Genomic DNA, 21,061 nt, shown 5'->3' with positions numbered 1-21,061 from the left:
GCTACTGCCAGGAAGTTTTTCCCAAGAATTTTCCTAATGGATGCTTTTCTTTGCTTCAGATAAAGTCGATTTCCTCCTCTTGTAGCCGTGGCGGATGTGGAGAACAATGGGTACCATGTCTGCTCTGCCCACCCCATGGGATGGAGACTCTTATCCCACTTCCTTAGGATGCCCAGACCTCCACTGGGAATGAAAAAAATCAGAGAACCCACCCGAGGGGAAAAAAAACAACAACAAAAAAGCACTACTGCAAAGAAGTGATTTGGGAAACAGCTTTGCAAAAAATGCTGGAAAGCAGAAGTTTAAATCACAATGTTTGTGGCTGTTCCAGGACAGGTCCAGTGAAACACACACAGGTGTCCAGAGTGTAACTTTTGTAAAATTACTAGAAATAAAAGAATCTCATCACTGTGAGCTTCAGGAGTTAAGAAGCAGCCAAGGGTGACCAGCATGATGGAGGAAAATCGTGACCAGGCTTTGTGTGCTGCGTTGCATTGCTGCAAAGGGAAGGTGCTGCCTGGGAAACCTCAGCCCAAGAGCCAGAGACCCACTTTGGGGAGCCAACCACTGCTGTGAAGCTGCTTATTGCGAAACAGGCAGCTGAATGTATCCAATTATCACCCTGTCTCCGGGTAAAGCAGACAAAACCTGAGCTTGTTTTCTCTCTCTGTCTTTTTTTTTTTTTTTTTTTTAAATAGCAGATGGTGAAAAAGTCTGCAGCCCCCAATTCTTTAATCCCTTCTGCGTTGGCTGTTGTTTCCAGACCATGTCAGGTTGCTCTTTCCTGGACCAGCTCCAGCTCATCTGTATTATCCCTAAGCCTTGTGGAGTGTTGCCCTGTGCCCAGGGAGAGCTGTCACCTCTGTCACCTCCCATGGGTGCACCCAAAGGTGGTCCTTGCCCTGACCTTTCCCTCCCGAGCATCATCCCAAGCTGGGGCCCACCACAACCTCCTCAGCTATTTTTATGGTGTTTTAGACCTATCCAAATGCTGCTTCCCAGTCTAGATTTGGGTGTTATTTATCCATCCAAAGCACAGCCCCTTTGCCTCTTTGCTCTTACTGAATTTTGTGTAGCTCACTCAAAATAAATGGCATGAATTTGTTTCTAATTATCTGCCTTCCAAAAAGCTGGCACTCCTCACAGCCCAGGGTTATCCACACACTTTCTAACACACCCTTGAGTCTATCATTGAGTTGCTAATGCAAATTTCGAATCTATGGGGACTAGATGCCCCTTGCAGCCCTGAAAGAAATGCCTGGTAACACCTCGAGGGGCGCAGGTTTCCTCCCTTCTGTTGTGACCCCCTTTGTAGCCTCACCTGGCTCAGGTTTCCTTTGTTTGTTTGCAAAGTCATCAACCAAGACGGTGCCAGGAGCCTCCCCTGAGTGAGGCTCTGTCACAGCTACAGCCTCCCTGCATCCTCCCCTTCCTCCATCCTCCCTTCCCTCCATCCTCCCTCCATCTCCTGGCCAGTTTTCCTGTCAAAGAGCAGGAAGGATTGACAGGAATTTGCTCAGGCAAAATCCCTGTTGGCAATTTCTCTTCCCTTGCTTTCCCTCTGATCCAATATTTCTAAATTCCTTAATAATTTGCACCTGTAGCTTTCCAGCTGCTGAGATCCAGGCCATGGGATGCCCTGGGCACTGCCTGGACACTGCATCTAATTTCTGTCCTATCCTGTCATTGCTGACCCCAAACTGGGACCAGTTTGGCACATCTAATTCACCAGTTCTTTGGTGGGTGAAGAGCTGCCTGCTCCCAGTGCTGGCTGCTACACCAGCTGTGGGTTTGTCCCAGCCCTGCAGGGCAATTCTTCAGGTAGAACACTCCAGGGATATTTGGGAGAAGCTCCCTGCTCTTTGAGGCTGTTGCAGAGCCTTTCAATACAAAGTCAGAGGTTAATTGTGTTTAGGTATTTGGCGCTTGGCAACATTTAGGAAGGACAGAGAAAACATAAGGGACTGGCGTATGTTCCCAAATGCTCCATGATGATGTCAGCCGAGGAAGATTTCCATAGGAGCCGGAGCATATGGCATGCTTTAGCACTGCAATCATCTGCCAGGACATGTGCTGTCACCTAATTACACACCCACATTTTGTCTCCTCTGCTTTACATTTTGCCTGATTCCCTGCAGAAGCATCAGCCATGGGATTTTCAGGCAGAGCACAGGGTGGTGCTCCATCAGAGCAGTGGGACATCCCAGACAAGGACACCGGTGTCCCTGTGGGCATCTCCTGGGCTCTGTCTCCTCTTGTGCTTGTGGATGTCTGAGAGCTTGCTGAGGAGCTAATGCACCTCTTAGCTCCCATGTGGCTAAAATCCAGCTGGACAGACTCCTGTGGAGGTAAAATGCAGGGGATAAGAGCAATCAGAGCAAAGGGATGTCTGTTTAACACATCAGCAGTTCCAAGGTGACACTCTGTTCTGCATCATTCCTACATGCTTGTCCAACTTGTTCTTAAAGATTTCCAGTGACGTGGACTCCCGTGCTTCCCCAGCTAATCTATACCCCTGCTTAATTAACCTTGTAATCGGAAAGATTTCCTTAAGCCTCCCTGAATGTGCTGCACTTTAATTCACCCCTCCTTGTCCTGCCTGCAGTGGCTGTGGAGAACTGTCTCTGAAGGACTCTTGTGCCTCTGAGGACTGGCAGAAGCCCTTCCCTCAGTCTTTTTTCTCCTCATTTCCTCCAGATTTCAGGTTTTCCCCATCTCTGATCACCTTTTGTCTCACCCCTTCAGGCTCTGATCAGTTTGTTTGCACCCTTCTCCTGTGGCTGCTTTGCCGAAGGAGGACCTCGTGTACCTTAAATCCAACAATTCTCTCAACTCACCCCTTTTTAAAATGTCTTTTCCAGGAAAGAAAATTCCAGTGGCTCTCATGGCCCTGTGGCAGCAGTGAAGAGGGGGATGGACACTCTGATGGAGAAGATGAGGATCTGCCCATCATGGTGGGATTTCAGAATGGAGCCCAGGATGGAATCCCTGAGTGGTTTGGGTTGGAAAGAACCTTAATGCCCATCCAGCCCAACCCCCTGCCAGGGACGCCTTCCACTATCCCAGGCTGCTCCAAACCCTGTCCAAGCTGGCCTGGAATATTTTCAGGGATGGGGCAGGCACAGCTTCTCTGTGCCAGGGCCTCCCCACCCTCACAGGGAAGAATTTCTTCCCAAGAGCCCACCTAAAGCCACCCTCTTTCTTAATTTCTGACTATCTCCAACCATGTCCTTCTAGTATGGAAAACAGCATTTCCAAAGTGGGGGAAAAAAAGAAAGAGATCTCTAATGATCCAAATGTTTTGCACTTGGAGCTTGATTTCAATGATATTTTCAGGGCAGCTTTGTTTTTAGTGTGTCTCATTTTGAAAGGACGAGAACATTCTGTGCTGATGAAATTGTTGGGCTTAATTGCATGCTAAAAGCATGTTGGTGTTTATGTTTTGTGAGTATTAATTTTAATCTCCAATATTAATCAGCAGCAATGTAAACAATGTATCGAGTCCTATCTTTGCCAGGTTGTATTTGTATATAATTTAATATTTACAACAGGTGTTTAATATTTTATATTATGTGATAATGTTTCTCTGTTATGGCTCATCAGGGACATGAAAAGAAATAAAGGCTCTAAATGGCAGCCAGGGAATTTGGATTAAACATCTGGAGCATTTTTTCTTAGGGGGAGGGCAGTGAAGCACTTGGGCACATTTTTTGGGGGTGGGGAGAACTTGCTGTGACCTCAGCTGTCACACCAGTTGGTTCTCCCCATCTGGCCATCACCCCAAACCCTTTTAGCTCCATTTTCCCAGTGGGGAAGGGAAACCCTAGCAGCATCAGCCTGTGGGAGGGACTCATGATAAAATAGCTCTGAAAACTCACAGATTTGATTGTCCTGATGGAACTATTTCCTTATTTTTGCAGGAAACAAAGAAGATTAAAGGCAAGATCTGGAGTGGCCAAATTTTGCTTTGATTGGGACATTGGGGTCCTTGAAGTGGCTTATAAATGAACTGCTCAGAAAATCATGGTCCAATTTCTCCTGCTGCCAGAGTCAGATAAAGTTTAGCCATCACTCCTTGTCAGGACTGAAGACCACAAATCCAACTTGCCTCCAGATCAAGGCTGAAAACATCTGCATAAGAAATTATTTTTTCCCTGTAAAACTGATATTTATCCCTCAGGAACACCCAGCACAGGCACAGCGTTGGGAGCATTTTCACCCCAAATTTGTAAGGCAGAAAGACCTGCTGTGATCCAAAATACAAAATAACCTGGTATTTAGTACATTTAGTGGAGATGTCTGCTGTTGAAGACATGGCTTTTGATTCCCAGCACTAGGGAAGAGCAATCCACACTATTTTCTTCCAAAATTATTTGGAGATCTCATGGAAAGACTTATGTAAGAGCTCAACAACATTTTTATTTTTCATGCATGAACCACTTTGACATTTTTTGACTCTTAAACTAGAAAGGCTTTTTATTATTATTATTATTTTCCAGGAAGCTATTTAGTTAAATTATATTTTAATAGTGTTTCAACAGACTCTAGTACAGGAAATAAAGTAGGCACAAATTATGCACCTAAGCACTGATTTGCATTATATTTCCCCACCAAAAAAAAAGTATTTGTTGTTGCTATGAAAGCAGAAGTTTTGCTTAGATCAGATCATTTTGTTCTTATGTCATGAATAGAGGGGATGAATGAACAATGTACTGCTAATGGTGTTCACGTTAAATCTCCTTAAAGGAACTTTTCACCTCCCACACTTCCCCAACAAATAAGGCTTTTTGAAATGGTTTTGGGTAAGTTCTGTGCTCCTGAACGTTCCTGCTGGGAGAGGCAGTGAGAGGAGTGCTGGGGCTGTGTGTTGGTGTGGAAATGTGAGTTTTGCAGTGATTTATGTCTTGGTTGAGGTGTGGATTTTGCTGTTGCATCACTTCCCTCCTTCAATAGAGGAGGATCCCTTGAGAATCCTCCTGCTCCTGTTGGAAGCCCAGAGTGGCACCAGGATGTTGATGGTGACACGTTGATGATGAAAGAATAGTAATGAGTAATTTTTGATTAAACAGCTTTTTCCAATTGCCTTTTAGAAGAAAACTGTGGTTAGAAAAGATTCACTTTTCTAAAAGAAAAAGATTCCTGGAGTTGGGTCTTTAAGGGGAAAAAAAAGGTGAAATTCTGGGATAAAACTTCCTTTAGGTGATGATGTGTCAGGCCTTGGGCAAGGCAAGCAGGTTCTCTGCTTCTTTTGGCTGCTTGTGTGTATGTACAGTGTGCAAGTATCTATATAATCTATCAATAGCTATATATATATAAATATATATATATATAAATATTTATGCATGACAGATATAAATATATATGTATAGTGTATAGCTTAAATTTTAACAAAAACTCTTGAATATATGAATATATGTGTTCATATATATATCACATATATATGTATGTGTTCTTGTGTCTATATATGTATTTATATATATGTTTATATATATATAAATACATATGTATAGATGTATTTATATATATAACAGCATATAAAACCATATATATTTTTTTATATATATAAAAATATAGATGTATATATATTTATATATACATATAATAGAACATATATTTAGATACATTTATATAAATATAATAGCATGTATATTTATATATGCATATAATAGCATACATATTTATATATACATAGTACATACGCACATAGAGGCATACATATTTATATATATCTATATATCTAAATATATCTAAATATATCTAAATATCTAAATATCTAAATATGTCAATATATCAATATATCAATATATCAATATCTAAATAGATATAAACATAAATTTATTTATATATAAATATATAAATATATAAATATATAAATATATAAATATATAAATATATATATTAATATATAAATATATAAAATAGATACTTATAAATATATATTTATATATTTATATAGATATAAAATATATTTATATTATATATAATATTTATATTTATATTAATATATTCATATATTCATATATAAATATATAAATATATAAATATATATAAATATATAAAAATATATAAAAATATATAAAAATATATAAATATATCTATAGATATAGATATAGATATAGATATAGATATAGATATAGATATATAAATATATAAATATATAAATATATAAATATATAAATATATAAATATATAAATATATAAATATATAAATATAGTCCTGCAAAAGGGCTCGAAGACAAAAACTTTCTCTTGCCCCTGCCCTCATTCATTCCTAATTGTGGATGATGGATTGCATTTATATGGCTCTCTCTAATCTCTTTTCTTAAATACAAATATATCTCTGTAAGAATTCCTTGGGAAGAGCTGTGGGCAGAAAGCTAATTCAGCCTCCCTGCTGATTCATATTCCTTGCTTGCCTCAGACATAACAGTGATGGGCTTGTGGAAGTTGGTGCTTGCAGAAAAGCCCCACCTGTTTGAGGGAGCAGCTCTGGGGTGTCTCGTCCTTCCCCCGTTATCAGCACTGGGTGGCTGCAAGAATAGAGCCTGTGTAACAGCCCGGGAATGGGAAACGAGGCACAGCAGCCAAAACGGGAATGAAAGTCTCTTTTTAGCTGCTGAACAGAAGATAGGAGTTAAAATATGCAAGTCCATGATGGAGCCAGGAAAATGTGTGCTTTGTTAAAATTAACTGGTGAGGGCTGCTCCCCATCCTTCCTCCTCAGCCACTGTGGGAACACCATGGCTCTTCTCCAAACAGGGGCTCAGTTTTGGGTTCACCTCGTGTAAGCTTCCATCCTTGGGATGGGGGCACTGGGAGCTGCAAAAATCTAAAAATTTCCTCAAATATCCATCCTGAATATACACATTTCTATGTGTGCTCAAGCACATATATAAATATATATACACACATATACACACACGCACATGTAAAAATAAATACATGTATATACATATTTACAAGTCCTCAGCTGCTCTGCTTGCAAAATAAACTTCCAGTGTAACTAAAATAAAAGGAGCAGAAAAATCAACAGTGAGTAAACCTGGAGTTGTTCAGAAGGAAGTGATGCTGTCTGGAAAATCAGTATGTTTTTAGGCCTGCCTTTGCTGGTGTAGCCACAATTCCTGTCAGGAGTTACCTCCAGCTCCTGTGGCAAATTCACACTCTTGGACTGGACTGAATTTGCAGGGAGCCTGAGGGAACAGCCCTGAATTTTAACCTGGTTCCTACCCCTGTTGCCTTAAAGAGGAGAATCGTTAACTACAACTTAGCTCATTAAAAGAGAGATGAAAGGAGAGGGCAGCTCAGAGGGAGGGGAATTAACTCAGCAGTGAGCAAGGCAAGGGGTAGAGATGGAGTGGGATGGAAAATCCAACATGAGGGACTCCAGGAGTTGGTTGGGAGGGCACAATCACAGGGAGGCCTCAAAATTTTGGGAAATCCTTTTTCTACTCCCGCTGCAGGATTTGCCATAGTGGTGAGATACCTGAGAGTAACTTGGGATATGCTTTATGCCACAAACCCACAAATCCAAATGGGTTTCTGAGGCTCTTCAGAAACTCTGGCATTAAGCTTCCAGTAGTTTTACTGGTTAAACTGGTGGTCTTTTATGGATACAGAGCTGACAGCTAAGGATAAGGTGTTCCCTCTCCCTTTTGCAGCCTTGAAGAAAATCCCCTGTAAGAAAATGTCCTCAGCTTTTGGGGCAGGAAAGGAGCAAGATCCACTATGTTTCTGCTGTGAAACCAGTGCTAATTCCTGTCTGCTTTGGATGGGAGCAGGAGAGGGATTAGAGGATGCATGAAGTGTAGTTTTGTGATCAAAGTGAATTTTTAGGTTTGTTGCACTGGGCTGTGACACACGGGGTGGCTGTTTATACCTCCACTAGGTTAAACTGGAATCCTTATCCCTTGAGTATGATATGAGTACATATTACCACGCTGCCTCTTAAAAAAAAGCAATTGCTGCATCCATTGGGCAGTGCATTAATTGACACTGTTTAATTACAGCCTGATTTATTTCAGAATGAAATACCTTTAAAATTTCCAGTGTGTTATTCCTCAATTACTGCAAATCTCTGTCTGTTTGCTGCCACAGACGAGCTGGGTTGGCAAAGCTGGGCACACACACCAGCAAACACTCAGCTTTTCCCCTCCCATTCCTGGGGAATCAGCTCCAAACTCAGCCCCAGCAGCCTGATTCCTGCCTCAGGTGGCTTTTCCAAGCTTTAGTGGAGGTGGGATGTTTTCTAGCCGTTCCCAGGGCCAGGGAGGTCAGCTCTGGGGCCAACAAGTGAATCTCAAATCAAGCTGATAAAGGATTTGGGAAGGGGCTGAAACATCTTTATGGAATGTGGGATGATATCCCAGATTTACTGAGAACAGAGAGAGGTTGATGACTGTGGCCCTGGGATTGGGGTTTCTCCTGGTGAGGTCTCCAAGGTAAACCTGGAGTGAAGCCAAGCTGAAATCCAACATCCTTTTAGTCCTTCCAGCAGAGTTGCATCATCTAATCCCAGAACTGGAAGGTACCTTACAGTCCCTCTTGTTCCAAACCCCTGCCATGGGCAGGGACACTTTCCACTATCCCAGGTTGCTCCAAGCCCCATCCAACATGGCCTTGCCCCAAAAGCTTACATTTCACAAAATCCCTCATGTTTTCAGCCACAGAAGCTCAACAAGTGAAATAATCATGGGAAGATCTGCCAATCTGGCATAAATTTGTGCAGAAAAATCTTTCTAGCCAAGGACAGCCAATTTGTTGTCCGTGCTTCTAGCCAGTTACAAGAAACACACCTGTTTGATGAGTCTGTGACTAAGGGACCACTAAAACAGGGCTTTGAAATTAAATAAATGAAAAAATAAATGAAAAAATAAATAAAATAAATGTACCTCTGGCTATATATATGCTCTTAAAACCCATCCCATTCCAGCCCCTGCCATGGCAGGGACACCTTCGCTATCCCAGGTTGCTCCAAGCCCTGTCCAGCCTGGCCTGAAGCTCTTCCAGGGATCCAGGGGAAGCCACAATTTCTTGGGCTTGTGGCACACCCTGGGCTCTCCTCCTGGGCTGGCTGTAGCACAGAGCTGTGGGAAATGGGAGAGAAGATTCCATGGCTTTGGGAATACAAAGAACAAGCACTGCTGAAAGAATAACAGTTTTGTGCAGCAAACCAGAAGACACAGCTGCCCACTGGAAGACTTTTAAATATATGATGGCCATTAAACAGGCAATCACAGTCTTGCAAAGTGCAGTGGGAGAGGGAAGGTTTTATTTTATTATTATAATTATTTTGTTATATTGGCATTTTCTGAGCAGCCTAAAACTGGGGAGGAAACTCAGTGGAGTCTGGGAAATGACACGGGCAAAATTCCTGCTGCTTTTGCCCTAAGCTACAAATCTCTGTGTGTTAAACATGTTTTCTTTAAACGTGGATGCCCTCACTGCTTCATCCTGGGGCTATGAAATACTCAGGCATTGTGAAGAGAAGGAAGACAACCCCTTTTCCAGGGACTCTCCAGCTCTGTGGCAGTGTAAACTCTGGCTCTAGTGCATGGATTGGAGCACATGCTGAAGTCCCAGTGATTTCAGCTTTACTAAAAAGGTTTTCCTTAAATATATATTTAAGGTTAGGCATTTTCTAACCTGAGACCTAAAAGATAATTTTGTTCCAGCCCTTTTCCACGGGCAAGGACACTTTCCACTATCCTAGGCTGCTCCAAGCTCCATCCAACCTGGCTTGGGACACTGCCAGGGGCCCAGGGGCAGCCACAGCTCCTCTGGTCACTCTCCCCACGCTCACAGGGAAGAATTCCTTCCCAGTCTTTAATATCTTTGAACTACTCACCAAGTGGGCTTCCTTGAAAAGAAAAATTACTTTTCATTCCAGGTTAAGCAATACTGTTCCTTTTCTTCTCCATCCCTGCAGTTTCTTTTTCATTATGTCTGGGAGAAGGGAACACAAATAGAGACACAGGAGAAACCTGACATTATTCAGCCTAATAGGGAATATGGGACAGCATTTTGCTTTTAGATCTGAACCAAGCCTCTCATCTTTATTAGAGAAGATGACAACTGAGCTTATTTCTCTGTGTGATATATTCACTGTAGTAAAAGGCTGTTTCCAGATGGCAATAGCTGGCACATAGGAGTAAACACAGATATAAGCAAAACATCAGATACTCCCAACCAAAACTGTTGGCTGGTCAAAAATTCTTCAGTTTTAATGGTGTGTGAAACGCCACATGAAACACATTCCCTCAATAAAAATCGTGGGGGATGTTATTTCAAATGAGTTCTTTAATTAAGAATTTTTTCTTTAGCCTCCACGTTTCCACTTCATCCTGGATCAGCAGAAAAAAGCCAACACGGCTGATCTTATCGAGATGACATGGGAGTATTGGAAAACTGGGGGTGGGTGGTGGCAGGGATAATTTAGGTTGTAAAGTGCTAATGACCTCCTGGGATCATCAGAGCATTTGTTTGGGTTCCTTTGGCTATAAATGCCTTTTCCATGAAGGCACAGAACTGCTTTCAGCCTAGGGAAAGCCAGGCTGGATGCAGAGGCTGCGCTTGTGTGTGGTGGGAGCAGCACTTTGCATGGACAATGAGATTTCACAGCTTGGACGAGTTTCTCAAAGCAAGTTCAATCTCCTGCTCTTCACTCCCGTATCATCCATAGGTTTGTTTCACACTGGGATGGTGTCCCTCACATTCCCAGCCTGGATGGGAGGTGGGCAGGTTTGGGAATTTGAGCTGTGTCCTCCCCTTCTTCCCTCTTGCCACTACTTTCTCCTGCTTCTGGCTGCAAGTCTAATAAAACACAAACCCTGTGCATTATGCAAAGCCTTTAATTTAAAATGCTATCCATAAATCCGGTCAGTTTTATTTTGCCATGGATGGGGTTTTAGCTATATTTGCTGTTTTGCTTTTTTTTTTCTTTCCCCTAGGATTTCTGCTCTGAATCCTCTTGGAGCTGTGGTTAGGGTTTGCTTTAGGGAATGTCTGCCCTCACCCTCCAGCCTTCAAACTGCTTCCCTGTGTAAATCCTTCCATGCAGCCTCAGAAATGTGCTATGTATTATGTGCTATATATTGTTTTTGTGCTATATATTGCTTTTGTGCTATATATTGTTTTTGTGCTATATATTGTTTTTGTGCTAAATATTGCCTCTGTGTTATATATGCTCTGTCTGCTGTACATGGCCTGTGTGCTGTGTAGCCATATATTAGCATCCCAAATGCATTTACATTCCATAATTGCTATATAGACTCCTACAATGCTTTGGGTTAGAAGGGAATTTAAAGCCCATATCTTTCTGACACCCTTGCCATGGGCAGGGACACTTCCCACCCGACCAGGCTTCTCCAAAACTCATCACCCCTGGCCTTGAACACTCCCAGGGATGCCAGTTTTTGCTTAGAACCCCTCAGGTTTGGTTTATTTGATGGAGGCAGCCCCCTAGGCCTGTCCTCAGGCACATCCAGCCTCCCTGTAGCAGGCCGCGCCGTTTTCCCAAGGAAAACAGTCCAATATCAGCTCTGGCTCCCACTCAGAGAGTATTAGTGTATGGATTACGTGTAATGCAACCCATTATGCAAGGCAGCCGGGATTGCAGCCGGGATTACAGCCCGATAAACCCCTGGAAATGCAGGTTTGGCAGCCCTGGGTGAGCGCTGAGGCCGTGAGGCCTCTGGCACGTGGGGTTTAACGCCTCAGGCCCCGCGGGGTTTAACTCCTGCTGCAAAGGAACAGGGGAGCTGAGCCTCCAGCATTCCCTCCCCAGGGATACCCCTCAGCGCAGGAATCACAGAATATCCCGAGCTGGGAGGGATCCACAAGGATCAGAGAGCAATTCCTGGCCCTGCACACACACCCCAGCAATCCCACCCAGTGCATTCCTGAGAGCGTTGTCCAAACGCTCCTGGAGCTCTGGCAGCCTTGGAGCTGTGCCCATTCCTGTTCACCCTCTGGATGAAGGATATTTTCCTAACATCCAACCTAAACCTTCCCTGACTCAGCTCCAGGTGTTCCCTTGGGTCCTGTCACTCACAAGAATAAAAAGCTGGTGCTACCCCTCTGCTTCCCCTTGAGAAGATGTTGAAGGCCACAATCCTCAGTTGATGTTTCAGTTCCTGGTGCACATTCCAGCAGGAATGATGTGGGATAAATCCCTGCCACGGGGTACAAAGCCTTTTTACAGCATCCTCAAGTCCGTGGTGAATCCTCTCTCCACTCAGCCCAGAATGATGCAGCTGGTACAAGGTGTGCTGTAAGGTTATGATGTTTGTGGGTCTTTTTTTCTCCTTTTTTTTCTCCCTCCAATCCAAATCTACTATTTTTATCCCTGAGCTATCATAGCTTTGTCCTTTGCTTTTCTGGGATATCATGCTAATTGGTTTGGAACAGAGGCTTTCATTACCAAAAGCAATAGCTCACAAACAGAGTGGTACTAATTATTTCCCAACTAGACGCAGGATTATTTAATCCAAGGCTGGATTTTGAAGCCAGTGGCACAGAGGGATGGGGATGCCCCACTGGCCTGGCTATGGAGTCACAGGGATGGTGGTAATTATCTGAGGGAGGGACACAGGAAAAGCACTGACTGCTTTTCAGGCAGGATTTTGAAGTACGAGGAGGTGTCAGATTTGATGAAAGGTGACTCGCTGCAGAATCCAGCCAATGTCAGGATTTCCTCAGGCTGAGGTATGACCTGCTCAAACCTGTGTGAGTCTGTAGCAGAATATGATAGAACCTGAAATTGCAATAGTTGTAGAAAATGGAAGAGCTGGTGGGGATATTAATTCTCCTGCTTTCACAGAATCACAGGATCATGGAATGGTTTGGGTTGGAAGGATCTCAAAGCTCATCCATTTCCACCCCCACTGTCATAGGCAGGGACACTTTCCACTATCCCAGGGTGCTCCAAGCCCTGTTCAGCCTGGCCTGGAACTCTTCCATGGATCCAGGGACAGCCACAGCTGCTCTGGGCACCCTGTGCCAGGGCCTCAGCACCCTCACAGCCAAGAATCTCTTCCCAATATCCCATCCATCCCTGCCCCCTGACATTGTGAAACCATCACTGCTTGTCCTGTCTCTCCATGCCTTATCCCCAGTCCCTCTCCAGCTCTCCTGGAGCCCCTTTAGGCCCTGGAAGGGGCTCTGAGCTCTCCCTGGAGCCTTCTCCTGTCCAGATGAACTCCCCCAGCTCTCCCAGCCTGGCTCCAGAGCAGAGGAGCTCCAGCCCTTGGAGCTTTTCTGTGGCCTCCTCTGGAGTCACTCCAGCAGCTCCATGTCCCTCTTATATTTGAGGCCATGGAATTAAGCATAAGGTTAAGCTTAATTACATCTCTCTGTTAGATGTCAGGATGAAACCTCTCAGGAGGGCTGGAGCACCTGAGATTTGTTGCTTTCCAGCCCCGAAAACAATGGGGATTTTTTCCAGTCTGCCCAGTCAGCCCAGCAGCACTCAGCCCCTCTGTCTCTCCTTCCCAAACTGGGACCAGAGGGTGCAAATGGTAAAGCCACTAACGCATAGAGGAGAACCAAAACATTCTACAGAGGAAAGAGCACCTCTCCAGGTTGGCACAGAGGGGTGGAAGCTGCGGAACAGAGGCTGCAAAATATCCTTGATCCAGAGGAAATACTGATCTGAGCTGCTCTAGGGCATTAGGAGAGTACAAAGCTGGGCTGTGAAGTAGGGATAGAAACCCCTGGGCTGCCTGGTGCCTGCAGAGCCAGACCTTTGCTAATCCCTGACCCCTGTGCAGCTCCTGAGGGAATCTAGGGGGTGAGAACAGATGCTCTGCTCCCTCAGGAACACCTGACACGTTGGGTTTTGTCCTCCTGGAGATGTGGGGAGAGGGGAAAGCAGTGAGGAATCATCTGTGATGAATGAAATCAGAGCACACACATCCGCAGGGATCAGAGCAGCCCTGGATGGAGATTAAACCCCTGTCTGTCTCCTCCAGCACCCTGCACTGATACTGGCCACAGCCAGATGTTTCTGGGGAAGGTGTAAGAAATCTGGGAGCTGGCAGACATCCCCTCATCCCCAGTGTTTTCTCTCCTCTGCCCTATTTCTCTGCCATGCAAAGGGGACTGTGATGAGTGCTGTGCTCTGGGCTGCAGGGTGAGCTCTGTGTGCTGGAGGCTTTCATTTTTTCTTTTTGGCTCTGAGTTGCAGCTGCCAGAAGATGCTGCATTTGGGGCTGGTGGCTGAGGTTGCAACATGACTGGGATGTGGTGGGAACAGCAGGCTCTGAGACCTTGGCTGTGCTGCTTGCTCTTGGGTACACCACACTGGCCCAACCTCTTGTCCAAAGCATGGACATCCACTTACAAAGTTCAGTCAGCTCAAGGAAGGGATCAAAGCAGGGCATAGAAACACTTTTCTGCATTTATTTCATATTTGAAATTCTCCCTGGCAGCTCATACTTGGCAGGTAAATCCCTTTCCCTCTTTCTCTTGGCACCAAGCCCACTGGAGGCAGAGCTGCAGCCCAGCTCTGTCCCCAGCTGTGGTCTCAGAGGACATGGATTTTTCCGAGTCGTTCCCTCCAGCAAAGGCAAATGACGGGTGAAGCTCAGGCTGGGGACAGGCACGGGGTCTACACCGTGTTCTCCTGCCTCCATGGATGACCTGAACACCTTCCCAGCTCCAGGGCAGGATCTTGACTCCATCTGCCCCTGCTTCCACCTTATTGCCCTCCTTGGGAGCTGGACCCTGCCCCTCTTTGACAGCAAAGGGCTGGTGCTCATCACGCTACTGCCACTGCTGTTGAGCCTCCTTGACTGCAGCTTGCTGTAGAAATGCTGGGGTTTTTTTTCCCTAGAAAAAAAGATTAATATTTTCTTAGATCTGCAAGGCTAATTGAGCAGAGGAATTGATTACCATGGCCATGAAAAATGTCTTATCTCTTTAAGTCTATAAAAGACTCAAGCTGATGCAGTTATGAGATACCTGTGAAGTCCCTGAGGTGTGTTCTGCCAGAGACCAGAGCTGCTGGTGGGGTTCTTTCCCTTGGGAAACACAAAACCCAGGGAGCTGTGCCCATTGCCTGATGCCTCTCCAGCAGGGAGCTGTGATTTCTGCCTCAAGTGACTCTGTGTTGCTCCAATCAGCAGGACTTGTCCGTAGTGCTGGAGAACACGGAGGCAGCTTTTAAATTGCTGGGATGAGGGTGATGCTGGTGTGCCTCAGCTCACCAGTGCTGGTTATCCTTGTCTCACCTCTACCCCTTGGCTTGAAAACGTGGCACTTGCCAATCCTAAACGTGCTGGAAGAACTGAGATATGGAGACGCTTGGATTCACAGAATCACAGAATGGTTTGGCTTGGAAGGGATTTCATAACACTCATCCAGTTCCATCCCCTGTCATGGCAGGAACACCTTCCCCTATCCCAGGCTGCTCCAAACCCCATCCAACCTGGTCTTGGATGCTGCCAGGGATGGGGCAGCCACAGCTTCTCTGGGCACCCTGTGCCAGGGCCTCACCACCCTCACAGCCAAGATTTTTTTCCTAATATCCCACCTGGACCTGCCCTCCTTGAGCTTAAAGCTACTCCCCATTGTCCTGTCCCTCCATCCCTTGTCCCCAGTCCCTCTCCAGCTCTCTTGGATCCCCTTTAGGCCCTGAAAGGGGCTCTGAAACCACTCTGGAACCTTCTCCAGGTTGAACAGCCCCAGCTCTCCCAGCCTGGCTCCAGAGCAGAGGAGCTCCAGCCCTGTGATTGCCTTCATTGCCTCCTCATGGTTTCTGAGCTCCAGGAGGAAATACAGCGAGAGGCACCATCCCCTGGTGTATTCAGACAGCTCTGATGTTTTAACTCTGCCTTTTGCTTGGAACCTCAGCATCCCTTTCTGACACACATGCTTGTGCAGAGCTACATGGAGAATTACAGGCACCAAGTATTACAAAACCAGACTTTGGGGCATTCTATGTGTTTGGATGAATCCAGGGCCATTAGCAATTGCTCCATTTCTTTTTTCTTTTTCTTTTTTTTTCCCACCAGGATAATATCAGCAGCCTAAGTGGATGCTTTCTATTTAATTTTTTTGTGTGTATTCTCGGTGGTGAGAACCACGTAGCGAGCAATTCGTGTGCTCTAAACAAGATAATGCAGAGATACAGCAGCCCCCCTGCTTGGCTGGAGATTGCTGGATAATATATGGCATTCTGGTGAGATAATAACCCCAAATGGAGTGAGTTTTTCTCCCTGCAGCATTTACATCAAATACTTAAGGTAGCCTTTTGTGGACAGAGAAGTCAGAGGTGGTATCATCTGACTGGAGAACAGAAAGGACTTGAAATAGGGGGATAAAAAGAGCTAGTCATTGAGATGATTTCATTTTCTTGAGCTTGCAAGGCTTGGGAGGCTGTGGGATGAAAGGGGATGGAGGGAATAATTGGAGTTATGAAGTGTGGGCAGCGAGCTTGCTGCTGGGGGAGTTAATGAGCTCTATGAAAATGAAATCCCTGGCATGAGAACTCGCTATGAGGACGCTCCCCCTTGGTTTTTTTTTTCCCCTGCTGGCTGCCAGCAGGTACTAGAAAATGGGATTTTGCCATAGATGATGCCAGGCCAACCTGCTGTCACCAGATTTGTTTCTTCGAAAGGGAGCGGGGTTTCTAGGCAAGGGAAATGCAGTGTCTGGAGCGTGCCTGCCTTCCCTAAAGCACTGACCATGTGCTGATTGCAGAGGGAGTCTGAGGATTCCCCAGGCTATTGAGCCCTGGGGAAGGGCTGTGAAAGCTTAGGGGTGATGTAAAACAGGGCAAATGCTACATTGCAAAGGGTGAGCTCAAGAATCTGGGAGATGAAGCAGATTTTCTGCTAAACCGAGGGCTCATGAGTGGAAATTAAAAGGAGAACAAAGACCTTGGTGCATTCCCGATGTGCCATTGATATGGGATGCTGCTGGGAAAAAGAAAAATGGGACCCTAAAGCGTAATAAGCAGAATAAAGATGAGGAAATATTTAAGGACTCTGCTAAATGCTGGGGAAGCCTCTTTGGGAATGTGCCACAGAGTTCTGATGTTTACCCCCGAAAAGGGTGAGTTTAAATTGCAGCAGGTGCAGCACAGGGACGTGGGGAAGGGCAGGGGAAAAGGACCTATTTTAGGCAAGGAGCTGAAAAATATTGTCTGTGTTTGGCCAGGGATGTTGGGAGAGGACGTGATGCCTGTCTATAAATACAGCAGGAATGTAAACACCAGGGAGGGAAGCAAACTGATTTAACTGGAAGGGCCATGTCAGCAGAAAATCAAATCTCTCTGAACCGGGCAGGAATAAATCTGAGAGGGGATCAGCACATGGCTGCGGGATCCTGGGGTGCCTGGGGCTAATAGGATTGTTGGGGGTGAAAGACCTCCAAACTAATTTTGAGGCAGAGTTTGTTAAACTGATGAAAGATCTGGTGGGGCCACTCTCTGCTGGCAGCAGAGTGGGGGCTGAGCTGGGAAATCCCTTTGGGGTGAATTACTGTGAGCTCCCTGACTCACATCCACAACATCCCAGTGACCCTGAGCCTATGGTAATAGAAGTGGGGACTATTCATAGCCCTACAGGATTGTTTATTTGTATTTTCCATACCTAACCCATGCTATTTGTAAGGAAAAAAATAAAGAATATTTGAAATTAATACAGGAATATCTGAAAATGCCTTCTTGCATCAGGCTGGATGGATACCAGGATTAGCAAGGGGGCTTCCAGCAAGGTCCCTGCTGTAGGTACAAAGGAGATTGTGAGGGTCCTGTGCTGATGAGCAGAAGATGCTCGTGGTGGGGGATGGCCAGCCCTGCCTGAGACAAGGATGTGTGGGCACAAACCCTCTCTGAGCTGCTGCATATTGCTCCTATCGTGGGAACCACAACATTGCGTTAGCACCTTAAGGTAGCAGACAAGAAACGGGCAAAAATTTACTTTTTTCTCAGTTAATTTGAGAATTTCCTGCAACCTGAGAGCCTCCAGACAGATGGATCATAAAGCTCTCGGTGTTTTTTTGGGATAGGCCCTCGCATGGAGGTTTTGGGCTGCCAGCCACACTTGAGATTTCAGAAGGGGTCATGTGAGGGAGGTGGGAGAGGCTCCCCTGGGGCAGAAGGGTGTTTGTTCTGCAGCAGGAACAGACCCAGGAATGATTTCCCTATTTTTTTTCCCCTAGGCATTTCAGTTTTGTTAATCAGACGAAGCTTGCAGAACTGTTAATTCGTTGGGCTGGAATTAACCTCGTGATGAGGGTGTTTGGATAAAGCCTTTGGGAGGCTGTGCTGTTTGGACACAAAAGGGGTTTGCTGAAGCTTATGTGGGGTCACAGTGGCCTAATTAGGATTTAGGGGAAGTGGTGTTTTTGTAAATGGGTTTTTAGGTGAAGGAAGGAGGTGGCTGGAATGTGCTGTTAGATGTGGAGTGTAGCATTAAATGAGCATGTAAATGAGATGACTCTTGTTAGAAAAGGGCAAGTTTGATGAACAGTTCCTGAGAGCTTTCCCTGGAATGGTGCCTTTGACTTCTGCCTCCTGCCTTATTATGGCAGGACAGGGAGGCTGGGAGGGTGGGAGGGATAATGAACTGCTGGGAGCACTGGGAGAGCACGGCTTTGATGCTGGCAGTCATTTCACCTCTGAGCCCAGCACTGTTAAATCTGAGCATCATCCCAAAATTAATCTGTTTAGGAATATGGCAAAACCACCAGCAGTTCCAGGGGGCTGAGGTTTGGCTGAAGGTTTTGGTCAGTGTTGGTGGAAGTTTTTGGCAGGGCTGGCATGGGCAGGTGAGTCTCTCCTGGGTGTGCTTATGCTCAAGCCCAGGGTTGCACGGGAAGTTCTTCCCAGCATCTCCCAAAATTCTCCCCAGCAGCATCTCAGCACCCAGGCCTGCCACAAGCCATGGTGGAGAACAAGTCCAGAATTACCTCCTGATGAAGCAGTGCTGGATTTTTCCTGCCTAAAATAATCTTGAGTATTAAGCCTCGATCCCTAGACCTTCTCAGCCTGACAATAGCACTTCAAGATGATTCCTCTTGAGCTCTCTCCTTGCTGAAACAGCCTGTGTATGCTGGCTGTGTGCTCCAGCCCAGCCAAGCACAAAGGCTCCAGGGATGAAAGCAAAATCCCATTTGTCTTTCCTGAATGCAAACAGTTGGAGGATCAGAGATGCCCATCCCATTTTGAAGCAGGTTAGGGCAATTTTCAGGTGCAGGGGATGCATTTTGCTGAATAAGATGATTTTTATTACCACTCCTGCAACTGAAGATGAAAATCTTGCTTCTCATCAGCTGCCTTCCTGAATTTGGTGATCACCTCCTTTGGTTTACTGGAAATAGGCTGACAGACACGAGGAGAGCCTTGGGGATTAATGGAGTGGAGCTGTCCTTATGGAATCTCTGCTGGATCCCCCAAGTGAGACTGAAAAGGATTTTCTGAGCTCCTCAGCACTCCTGGAGGAGGTTTTAAGCTCTGAGACACATCTCCAGTCAGATATCCCCAGGTGATGTAGATGTTCATGGTTCTCCTGGATATCTTTCCTTTGAGACAAGGAGATTGATGCCCTGAGCATCTGTGAAACCATCAAATCCAAAGTATTTTCCTTCTGGGCTCATATTCTTCTGGGCCAGAAATGAAAGCTGTCTCATGCTCCCTCCATGCTGCTTTTCCTCATCCTTCCTGCATCTTTACCCTCTAACTGTGGGTTTTCAGGGCCAGGATTACTCCCCACAGCCAGCGCAGGTTTAGGCAATGAGGTCCTGGTGTTGATTACACCCCTCAGCAGGAACTGACATTACACAAACCAGCCCTCAAATTCCAACAGCTCCCATGCTGCTCCCCTGACTCCGACTGCAGCCAATTGGCAGCCCTGTAATTGTCACTGTAATTGCAGGGGACTTGGAAACCCTGAGCCCTGCCAGAAACATAACTTAATCTTTCCTGAGCTGTAGCTTTTGAGGGCTGAGCGTGGGGATTTGCTCTTCTCATGGTGGCAGGGGATCAATCCTGATCCCAGAGCTGGCAGGGAGGGTCTGGGTGCTGCTGCTCCCCTCCCAGTGCACAACAAAGAGCTCAGGTAAGCTCGTTACAGGGGCTTATTCAGCAGATGGACGAGCTGTTGCCAGGTAGATCTTATTGCTCATTAATATGCCATTGGCCTCATTTGTGTGCCCTGCTCACCTCTGGCTGTATCCTCGTCTGGTGCAGGGATTGCATTTCCAGCCCAGCCTGTCGCTGGCATCCTGTTTCCATTGTTCCTCACCTTGCCAGATGGAAATGACTGGTGAGGGACCTGGATATGGCTATACCCATTCCTGGGGTTTGAGAGATGTCCTGAATGTGGTCACAGTTCCAGGGCTATGGAGGAATGATGCCCCTGGATCCCTGGAAGTGTTCCAGGCCAGGCTGGACAGGGCTTGGAGCACCCTGGGATAGTGGAAGGTGTCCCTGCACATGACAGGGGGTGGAATGAGATGGGCTTTAAGGTCCCTTCCAACCCAAACCATTCTATGAACCTATGATTTGACTGCAAGAGATGCCAAAGGTTTCTGTACCTTCTCCAGCTGTGCTCTCCCAGTGTTAAAAATCTCCTGGAGAGGGTGTTTGTGAGCACGTTGACATGGGGACAGGTGGGTGACACAAAACACCTCGTCCTGCACCACAGCAGGGAGAGATTTGGGGCTGTGAACCTGCTGCGTTCACCTGTAGCATCTATCAAAACTCCCCTGAAAAACCAAAGCCTGGCAGAATCCCTCCTCCTGTGCCATTCTTTCTTAAATGTTTGCCATCAGTACATTTGGTTCTCCATTTTCCCTGGTACTGAAGTGAGAGATTTCATAATGATTCACACTGTGCTCTGCTGAGCAGCTTCAAGCAGCAACTGGGGAGTCTGTTAAACAGGCATCCAGCCTGGAATATTTTGTACACTATCTAAATGCAGTGCTGTAATTAAAAGACATGCTTGAAATAAATGACAGAGGGTTTGGGGTTTGTGGTTTTTTTCCCTCCTTTTTTTTTTTACTCTTCCCCAAGGGAGATAGGAGGGCGGGTGGAAGTTGCACTGAAGTACCAAAA

This window comes from Cyanistes caeruleus, chromosome 6 (genome assembly GCF_971803275.1).
Source record: "Cyanistes caeruleus chromosome 6, bCyaCae1.hap1.1, whole genome shotgun sequence".
NCBI lineage: Eukaryota > Metazoa > Chordata > Aves > Passeriformes > Paridae > Cyanistes > Cyanistes caeruleus.
The sequence above is the reverse complement of the archived record's forward strand: the minus strand, read 5'-3'. Positions refer to the sequence as shown.